Source organism: Arachis hypogaea, chromosome 4 (assembly GCF_003086295.3).
Source record: "Arachis hypogaea cultivar Tifrunner chromosome 4, arahy.Tifrunner.gnm2.J5K5, whole genome shotgun sequence".
Lineage (NCBI taxonomy): Eukaryota > Viridiplantae > Streptophyta > Magnoliopsida > Fabales > Fabaceae > Arachis > Arachis hypogaea.
The window spans coordinates 75,760,146-75,771,083 of NC_092039.1; the positions used below are offsets into that span (position 1 = coordinate 75,760,146).

The 10,938-nt window shown below is 37.5% G+C and overlaps 1 non-coding gene across 1 annotated transcript; it reads left to right on the forward strand.

The window, feature by feature from the left end:
- Nucleotides 1–6,766: 6,766 nt before the first annotated feature.
- On the forward strand, nt 6,767–6,875 carry LOC112798776 (small nucleolar RNA R71). Its single transcript, XR_003200373.1, has one exon. It is a non-coding gene; the product is annotated as a small nucleolar RNA R71 (small nucleolar RNA).
- The last annotated feature ends 4,063 nt before the right edge of the window (nt 6,876–10,938 follow it).

Consider the following 10,938-nt stretch of genomic DNA (forward strand, 5'->3'; position numbering starts at 1 on the left):
CGTACGCGTGATCCATGCGTAGGCGTCATCTTCCTTTCTCTCCCATCATGCGTGCGCGACAACGATGCGTACGCATCATACCCTTTTTTCCTTCTCCCACGCCTACGTGTGGGTTTAAATGTGATAACCCCCTGACGCAAGGAGCCCTAGCTCATTCGCGTGAACCCCCTTCTCCCTCCAACATCTCTCTGTCTTCACTATTCTGCTCCTACCTCCATAACCACCCGCATAAACCTGCTAGCGACACCAAACACCACCGCTCCGGTGACCCCGAACCGCCGGCCACCCCTATGTCTTCTAATTTCTCTTCTATCTTTTCTTCCTTTTCTCTCTCTTCTCTCTGCCCGTTCCTCTCTCAAGCCACCAAGCACTGCCGTGGCCACCCATTGCCGCCGGTGACCTCCACCCTCCAACCACAACCACTCCTCTTCTTTTTTGCTTCTACATTCACTTCCTTTCCCTGTTTCTGAGTTTCGGCATTTCTGAGCCCTTGTTTTAGCTTTCGGTTCTGTTTCTACTTCAACAACCGCTGGCAACGCCGCCTCTGGGCCGGCCTTGTGTTGCATTCCACTCCTTCTATCTCCCTGTCCAGCTTCTATTTCTATTTCTGCCTTTCCCATGTTTCCCCTACTTCCCTTTTTGAGTTCTGTTATTATTCTGTTAGGTTAAGATTGGTTAGCTTTATTTAATTTTTGTTAATTAGTTAGTAGGTGTTGCATGCTTAGTTATTAGGTGGTTAGCGAATCTGACTGGATAGTGGAAATAGGTTTGCTTGATTGATTCTGCTGTTTGTAATACTTCTATTTTTTTGTTGACATGTTGCTGAGTTGTTTTGGTTGATGTTGTTTATTGTTGTTTCATTATGTATATTGTGTCTGATGCTATTAGGTGTTGTCCTTGCTTGTTAATGATAGAATCATATGAGCTTATAATGTTTTGTTCTTGTTTAAATTGATCTTATGCTCATATGATTTGAGTTTGCTGGTTGATTACATTTTGGAAATGCTCAATTTACTGTCGGGATGCTAGCAAATGTTGTAAAATTTTTGTGCTATTAAATTCCATTTTGTGAATTGAAGTTGGCCTTGGTTTCAATTGGTTATTACCAACTCCAATTCATAATTTGATCAGCTAGCATTCCCGTTCTTCTGATTCCCGTATGTTGTATTACATCATTGGCGACATTAAGGAACTATTTGACAGATTTCTGTGTCAAATAGAACCTTGATTGACCAAGTGATTTTGAACCTCTTCTGTTTTTAATTTTTCAAGTTAGGTCAATACCTTTTCTTCTTCATGGTACTATTTCACCTCTCTTTTTCTTTAACCATTGAAGTTGTTCTCCTAAATTTTCAAATTGGCCTAATCTTGCTCCCTTTTGATTGAGGTTCTTTCAAGTTGTAATATTGGTGCATTCTTACTTTTGTAACCGTTTTCAATAAACTCTTAGTTTCAAATCACTTTGGGTTACATAAGTATATGTTTAATTCTTCCACACCAATTTTTGCACTTAAGTGATCAAACACATTGATGATGACTTGCATTTCTCTTTTGTGCTTATGTTGCGTTACATATTTTATCATCAATGGCTTGCTTTGCCTTATATGTACGTGAGTTTGCTTGTCCTTTAAAATTTTTGGACACTATCTTGGTTGAGAACAATATTTGCTATGCTATTAACATTTAACTACCTTTTTTCTAACTTTTTAACTTTTAACTAACTTTTTTTCGCCTTTTTTTTAATTTTCTTTTTTTTAAACTGACTCTTTGATTATTCTTTTGAGGCATAGCAATGTTGTTTCTTAAAGCACAAGCAAGTTGAATTCCTTTGTACGTAATACTTGAAATGTAAATTCTGACTGATTTTGAATTCCACTTATATTCCATTTCAAGTTAATTGTAATTTTATTGACTCAATTCATGTTTTAGCGTTAACTCCTCTATTTCTTATTTTCTGTTTGTATTATTTATTTATTGATTGCCTCTCTGTTCCTCTGCTTTCATTTGATATTCTGTATCCTATGAATTCTATTTTTCAGGATGTATGATAGAAAAAGGAAAGGCAAGGCTAAGGCCAGCTCCAATAAAAGAAAAAGAACACAGTCGTCCGTTGCAATATCGGATGAATTTTGGTGTGAGAAGCAATTTACTGAGAAGGAAAATGATGATCAGACTATGCCTGCTTTTAACTCAGTTAAATTTGCCAACCTCTACTGTGAACTCAAGTTTCCATACTTTCGGGAGAATTAGAAACTCTACATGGAGAAAAAGCTCAGAATACCAATCGAGATGAGAAAGTACACTGAACGGCAAATTGAACAGCGAGGTTGGATATTTCTGGATAGAGAGCTAGTAGAAGTGAACTCATCATAGGTCTAAGAGTTTTATTCCAACTATTATTGGATGACCCTTCATGCAGTTCAGCTTCAGGGCAAACAGATTCTAGTCATAGAGGAAGCAATAGAAGTGATCCTCCATTTTCGGCCGAAAACAGATGATAAAGATGGGTTTCAAAAGGCTGAGGAGGCTATTAGATTTATGGACTTTGATTGGGATACCATTCGTCGTACTATAGCTGTCCATCCCGACATTCTGTGGGAAATTAGAAACTCGAAGCTGACTCCACGGGACATCAAGGTGGATTATCTCAATGATGAGGCTAGGTTGTGGCAACAGATACTGAGCAACTACGTCATGCCTAGCACTCACGAGTGAGAGGTGCCAGCAGATATGGTTCTTCTTATTTGGTGTGTTTTGGAAGGAAAGGACCTATACCTTCCAAGAATCATTAGGAAGTATATGTCCAGGGTACATATCAGAGGCACCTTGGCATTCCCATGTTTGATTACTCAGATGGCTAGTCAAGCTGAGGAAACCTGGGAGCCTCAGGATGATAGACCATCGATTGCTGACCGCAAGAAGGTTATTCTGCACTGCAACCGGTTTGGACCTCTAGGCCACAGAGCACCCACTACTACTCCCACAGAGGCAGCCACATCCTCAGCATCACCTTCAGCACCCGCCATACCAGCAGCACCGTCATCCACACCACATCTGACTTACTACCTTGTGCAGCACCTCTTCGAGTGAATAGATCAGATGGAGCGTTGCAACAAGTGACGCTATCAGCAGTTAGAGCGTCGCATCACATTTGAGGCTGATTGTGGCTTCTGGGTGCACCGACATCCCCTCTGAGCATGACACCCCTTCAGAGCACTCTGATGAGGAGGAGCCCAGCAAGAGGATGCCCAGCATGAGGGGACTCAAACATCTGCAGCTGACAGTGGAGTAGTTGGCGATGATCCTTCTCACCCGGCTTGATTGAGTAACGAGGACGATGCTAACATTTAAGTGTGGGGAGGTCGCCTTCGTCGGCAAAGTTATATTGGGTGAACCATTCCATTCCATGCAGTCCTACTTTTATTTTGTTTTATTTTCAATCCTTGCATTCATACTTTATTGCACTTTTGGATTTTTGTACATATTGGTTGTTTTGAATACTTTTTAGTTTATCGCATTTTGCACTTTTGTTTGTATATACCTTAGATTTTTAAGTTTGATCAGCACTTTTTAGTTTGATAGTATATATATAGTTATTTTAGTTTATTAGTTGTGATTAGAAAAAATGTGCATAATTGAGCTTACTTTATTCCGTTGCATATGAGAAGTTGATTTGGTTAAAAATGGCAAATAAACTAAGGATTTTTTAACTTTTCACAATCACACCATATCATTTAGGGTATATATAATAAATGTTGGTCAATTTGATGAAATTTTCAAGAAATTATTTTTTTCTTAAAAAGGGCATTAAGATTCAGATTGATTTGAGTTAAAACTTTTTGAAATTTGCATGATGTATATATATAGTTTGGAATATAGTTTTTGAGCTAAGAACACACAACCTGTGAGTTTTTTAGCCTAATTATATGGTTACATCATTTAACCTTGATTTTGATTCTTGTGTGTTTTCTTCTCTATGATTGCAATCTTTGGTTTGTTCCATTCTATATATCCATTATTTAGTGTATATTCATATAATTATGTGATTGAGGCCATCATTTTATTATAGCTCACTTATCCCAAATAACCTACCATTTTATTGGCCTTTATTTGACACTTTGAGCCTGTTTAATTCGCTTTTGTTCCTTATATTACCATATCACTAGCCTTTAGTGGAAAAACAAATAATTGTCCTATTTAAATTTTTGGTTAGCTTAAGATAGTGAGTGTGTATGTTAATTAAGTGAGGAAAATGTGGGAACTTTGGTTGATGAGAATGTGTTTTGTTTTTATTGACAAATATTGAGAATTTGGGTGTATAATCATGTGAAAGTATAGAAACCATATGCATTGATGCTTGTGTATATATTTAATTTGAAAAAAAACAAAAAAATGATGAAAAAAAAGATAGAAAAGAGAAAAATAAAAAGAAAGAAAAGAAAAGAAAAAGAAATAATGAATAGGAGACAAAATTACCCCAATGTGAAGTTCAATAAGAAGATCAATGCATATGTGATGAAATTAGAATTGATACATGAGTATATGTATACATGTAAAAGTGATCTTAGGTGGCTAGGCTTGATTTTAGAAGTGTATAGAGTGTGTGTATGTGTTAGGTGAGAACTTAGGTTAGTCAAAGATTCAAATGATAGCTCACTTGGCCATACACCTTAGACCCATTACAACCTTCAAAAGCCCTTATGATTTTTGCATATGTACACTAAATATTTGTTTATTGGTTAGATGAAGAAAAAACTCTAGAAAGCATGATTAGAGGAGATTTGAGCGGCTTAACCCTAAGCACTTGAGCGACTAGAGTGCATATACATATCCGGTGAGGGTTCAATTGCTCTATTCCATATTTCCATCTTTGATCATTGCTTATCTTGAAAGTTTATGAACTCTTTTGAATGACTCAATTCAATTGTGAATTTGGTTTTGGTATGACTATTTTGAACCTTGATCGTGCATACACGATTTCTTGGAGATTTAACTCACATTGACCACATATATGCTTATATATATATATATATATATATATATATATATATATATATATATTAGAATAGCTAGATGTATGTAGGTAGCTTACATAAACATTTAGATAGTTGCATTGAATAAATGTTATCACCCCTTTCTTGTCTTTCTTAGTTTAGCATGAGGACATGCTTAGTTTAAGTGTGGGGAGGTTTGATAAACCCCAATTTTGTGGTTTATCTTGAGTTGAATTTAGGGAATTTTATCAACTTATCCCACATTTATTTACTAAAATAGCATGGCTTCATGAATTTCTCCTAATTGTGCTTAATGGTTAAAAACATGCTTTTTAGGCCTTTAATTAGTCAATTTTAATTCACTTTTGATTCCACTTGATGCCTTGATATGTTTGTTAGTGATTTCAGGATTAAAAGGGCAAGGAATGGATCAAGAAAGTGAAGAGGAAAGCATGCAAGATGGAGAATTCATGAAAAATAAGGATATAGAAGATTCAAGGCGACGCGTACACATGAAGAAGAAACTCGTCAAGGTGACGCGTACGCATGATAAGGAAAGTTACCAAGTGACGCGTACGCGTGACCCATGCGTACGCGTGACAAGCGTCACATGACCTCATTAAAGGTAACACGCTAGGGGCGATTTCTGAGCTGATAGAGGCCCAAATCCAACTCAATTTTGAAGTATTTGAGGCCAAACTCAAGAAGGAACAAGGAGGGAGCAATTAGATAGTGTAGCAAACATGCCTTAGGTTAGTTTTAGAGAGAGAAGCTCCCTCCTTTCTCTAGAAAGTAAGGTTCTTAGTTTAGTTTTCTTTTAGATTTAGGTTTAATTACTTATTTTGATTTATTTTCCTTTATTTTTCCTTGTTGATTTGCTTCAATCTTCTTAGTTTCTCTTATGAATTTCTCTTTTGAGCCACTTTTATGTTTATGAACTCTTGTTACTTTTAATTTCATTTAATGCAATTTGATGTTTTATGTTCTTTTCTTGCTTGCTTGAGTCATCATTGTTATTTTCTTGTATTGGGTAGTTGTAGAATTTACTATTTCTTGATATTTACCATGCTTTTCTTTTATGACAAAATACTTGGTTGGGCTTTAGAGTAGATTTTGAGCATTCTTGGCTTGGAAAGAGAAATTGGGCAATCTTGAGTCATTAATACTCAATTTAGATTGGTGATCTAGAGTGATTAGTTAGTCTTGTATCCATTAACATTAATTATGGATTGGGATTAACTAGACTTATTTGACTTTCTTTCGATGTTGGAGATGACAAAATAGGACTAGCCACTTTTTAGTAATTGTTATCTTTAGTTGTTGATTTACTTTATTGTCTGCTTTAATTTTCTTGTCATTTAGATCATAGTCTTCTTATTGCAAACCACCCATTGGAACCTCATAACCAATAATTCGCATACCTCACTGCAATTCCTTTTAGAGATGACCTGAGATCTAATACTCCTGGTATTTTTATTGGTTTGCACTCTTGACAAACAAAACCAAGCTTTGATTTAAGGTTATTTGTTGGTTTAGAACTATACTTGCAACGAAGCGATTTCTTTTAAAATCCTATCATCAAGTAGTCCCAATGTTCATAAGGTTTCTCTCAGAGGTGTACAGGTACTAGTTGTTGGCAACCATCTCAATAAGCTCATCTGCCTCTTCAGATGTCTTCTTTGTGTGTAAAGAACCACCTGTAGAGTGATCCAATGACATCCTAGCCATCTCAGAGTGGTTATCATAAAAGATCTACAACCTGGTCCAATCTGAAACTGTGTTAGGAGGGCATCTCCTGATCATCTACTTTTATCTCTCCCAAGCCTCATAGAGGGACTCTCCATCTTTATGTCTGAAGGTGTGGACATCCACTCTAAGCTTACTCATCTTCTGGGGTGGAAAAAACTTAGTCAGAAATCCAATGACTACTTTGTCCCACGTGTCCAAGCTCTCCTTGTGTTGAGAATCAAGCCACTGCTTTACTCTGTCTCTTACAGCAAAAGGAAAGAGCATGAGCTTGTAAACCTCAGGCTTCACTCCATTTGTCTTAATAATGTCACAGATCTGCAGGAAGTCAGATATGAATTTGTTGGGGTCCTCCTGTGGGAGTCCATGATACTTATAATTCTGTTGTACCAGAGAGACCAATTGAAGCTTAAGCTCAAAATTATTGGCACCAATGGCGGGTATAGATATACTGACCCATAGAAGTTAGGCGTGGGTGCATTGTATGAGCCAAGCACCTTCCTTGCTTGCTCTTCAGCGTTCGGATTCCCTCCATTAGCTGCCGTAGTAGTTTCTTCAACTTCCTTCTCAAAAGTTTCCTTGAGATTCTCTCCGGCCTTGTAAGCTTTAGCTTGTTGCAAACGCTGCCTCAAGGTTCATTTAGGTTTAGAGTGAAACTCGAGAAGGGGTTCTTTGTCCCTGTTTCTGCTCATAAACAATAAGAAACAAAGAAAAAGTGAGAGTCTCTATGTCAGAGTATAGAGAACTCCCAGTGAGATATCCTATGCTAAAAAAATAAAATAAAACATGGTAAACAATTGTCAAAAGAATTTGAAAGTTAGAATGCAAAATTTAACCTAAAAGTTTTCGAAAATTAAAAAGAAAAAGATTAAAAAGTTTTTGAAATTTAAAAAGAAAGGAAAAACACTAAAGGGACACCAAACGTAAAATCTAATGTTAAAGGAAAATAAATAAATAAAACAAAATTCGAAATCAAAGGGAAAGACAAATAAGATAAAAATAAAAAATTTAAAAAAACAAAAGAAAAAATTGAAAATTTAATAGAAAAAGTGGATTAACAAACGAAGAAAAATACCTAATCTAAGCAACAAGACAACTGATAGTTGTCAATCACAAACAATCCCCGACAATGGCGCCAAAAACTTGGTGTGCCAAATTAGAACTCACACAACTTAACTGGCAAGTGCACCGGGTCATCCAAGTAATACCTCAGATGAATGAGGGTCGATCTCACGAGGATTGTCAAACTGAGCAATCAATGGTTGTCTTATTGGACTTAGTCAGGCGAACAGCAAAAAGAGTTGTTGCTGAAAATGAATAAAATGAGACAATAAAGAAAGCAATAAGAGTTTGGTGTAAAAATAGTATGAGAAAATAGTTAAGGTCTCGGAGATGTTTATCTTTTACGGATTAAAACTTCTTACTAACTATTTTAACAATGAATGATTCATTCTACAGCAAACCACTAGTGATTAAACCCTAATCTCTTAGCGATTTAATCTCCCCTAACCTTTATCAACCGCCACTCTCAAGGTCACTTGACTCAGATCAGAGGGTGAAGTTCAGAAATCCAGTTTATACCACAAAGACCCTAATCACCCCAATCCCGGCTAAATAGATGTTACTTATCCCTATCAGGTTCTGTGATTAGCCATCTAGAAGGAGTATTTTCAAGCTGTAATTCAAGCGAGATAACTCTCTCGAAAATCACAAGAACTCATGTAGAAAAGGGCCACACTCATGTTCTACCTAGTTTATAGGATTAAGAACGAAACAACACCTTAGAATTGAATCAAACATATATTAAAATATAAGAATAATAATCTTAATCAATAGAAATAAACAGAGCTCCTAACTTTAATCAGGAGGTTTAGTTGCTCATAACTGACAGAGAAAATAGAGTTCTGAAAAGTGTGGCCAGAAGAAGATCCTAAACATAAGTGATCTTTTCCTTTAAATACTAACCTAATAATAAATACTAGACCTAAAAGATATTATTTTGTATATAAAAATTACAAAAAGAAAATAAAAAATAAACTAAGAAATGCTAAACCCACTTGGAGGCCCAACTGAGTGTGATTCGGTCTGCTACTGGTGTTTGACTTCAAAATTTGGATGTAAGACGCTAGAGAGGGATAGTAACATTGCTGCCCTGCTCCCCTGCTGGCGTAAAATGCCGAGTGGGTGTTCAGCGCCCAGGAGGGTGCTGGCAGCATTTTCTTCTTTTGCTCCAGGCTCCTCCAAACTGCTTCGAATTTCACCTAAAACCATAAAAACACACAAAAAACTCAAAGTAGCATCCAAAGGTGATTTTTGCACTAAAATCAAGCAAACATAAATAAAATGAAATAAAAAACAATATAAAAATGACTAGAAAGAGGGTATAAGATGCTCACGCATCAATGAGCACCCCTGGCACTAAACTCTAGGGCTGGCATTTAGCGCCCCAAGGGGAGGGCTAAAACATGTGAAAACACCCAAAATGGGCATTAAACGCCCATCATTGCTCCCTCTCTGGCACTAAACACCCTCCCTTGCATTTAGTGCCCCCAGCTTGTTTTCTTCAGGGCATTTTGTTCTTCTGTCTAAGTCTTCCTATCCCTGTTCTAAGTGCTGTACATGATCACAAACATTAGAAACCCTAGAAAAAATCTAAAAATTAATACAAATTAAAATGAAATTAAACTAAAATAAAGCTGAAATAAACTAAGGGATACTTATGGTTAGGTTGCCTCCCAACAAGCGCTTATTTACCATCACTAGCTTGATGGTCAGCTCCTCTAAGGAGGAGGATCATAGGGGCTCAGATCTTCAACCCTCATTGTGAACTTCTTTCCTGTGCTCTCATGAATTAGCTCAACATGTTCTAGAGACAGGATTTTGTTCACAGTAAATGGTACGACTGGACTTCTAGTGAACACCACCTTCATGCCATGTGAGAAGTCCTCAGTAGAAATCTTCTTGTTCCTTCAGCCCTTAAGTACATTCTTCTTGGGACCTCCTCCATCTTTGGTGGGTGGTCAATGCCCAACACCAAACTTAGGTTTGATGTCAGGGAAAACTGTATGGCTTTCCACCAAGTGAGAAGGCTTAATCATTAAGCTCTATATGCAGGTACCTCTTTTGTCAGAGAGTGGTAGAGGTTTGAAAACCTTGAAAACCATCCAATCCTTATGTAACCTCAGCACCAATTCACCTCTCTCAAAATTAATGAGGGCTCTTCTGGTGGCTAGGAATGGCTTTCTAGGATGATGGAGTCATTTGTATACTTTCCCATGTCAAATATCACAAAATCTACCGGGAGGAATAGCTCTCCAACCTTGATGAGTACGTTCTCCACTAGCCCATATGCTTGCCTCGACTTGTTAGCCATTTGCAGGGTTATCCTTGTTGTATGTGCTTCTTGGATTCCCAGCTTCTTCATGACGAACAGAGGCATCAGATTTTTATGCTTAAACCAAGGTCACACAATGCTTTCTCAAAAGTAATATTCCCAATCGTACAGGGAATCAGGAAGCTTCCAGGGTCTGGCATCTTCTTGAGTAGCTTCCTTTGAATCAGTGCATTTTACTCCTTGGTCAAGACCACAGTTTCATCTCCCTTTCAAGACCTTCTTCTCAGAGAGTAAGCTTTTCATGAAGGCCATATAGGGAGGCATCTTCTCTAATACCTGAACAAAAGGAATATTGATGTGTAACATTTTAAAGATTTCTAAGAATTGAGTGAACTGCTCATCCTTGGTCTCCTCTTGAACCTTCTGAGGGTGTGGTACTTCAGGCTCCTGTGCCACCAATGGGGTGTGTAACAATGTGCTTATAGCCTCTTCTTCAGCCTTTTGTTTCTTTAATTCCTCAGCAGCATGCACCTCCTTAGGCTCGGTTTCTTTAGCCATGGTGAGGGCCATGCACTCTTCTCTTGGATTTACCTCTATGTTATCAGGAAGAGTGTTAGGAGGTCTCTCAGGTATCTTCTTACTTAACTGATCCACTTGTACTTCTAATTTCCGAATTGAAGCTCTTGTCTCTTGCATAAAGCTATGAATAGTCTTAGAAAGTTCAGCAACTAGTGTGGCTAAGTCAGTAGTGTCTCGGTTCTGAGACGGCTCTTATTACTGCTAAGAGGGGTGGAACTGCCAGTTGTTAAACCTATTCTAATTGGAGTCACCCTGGTTATTGTTAAAGCTTTGTTGGGGCTTCTG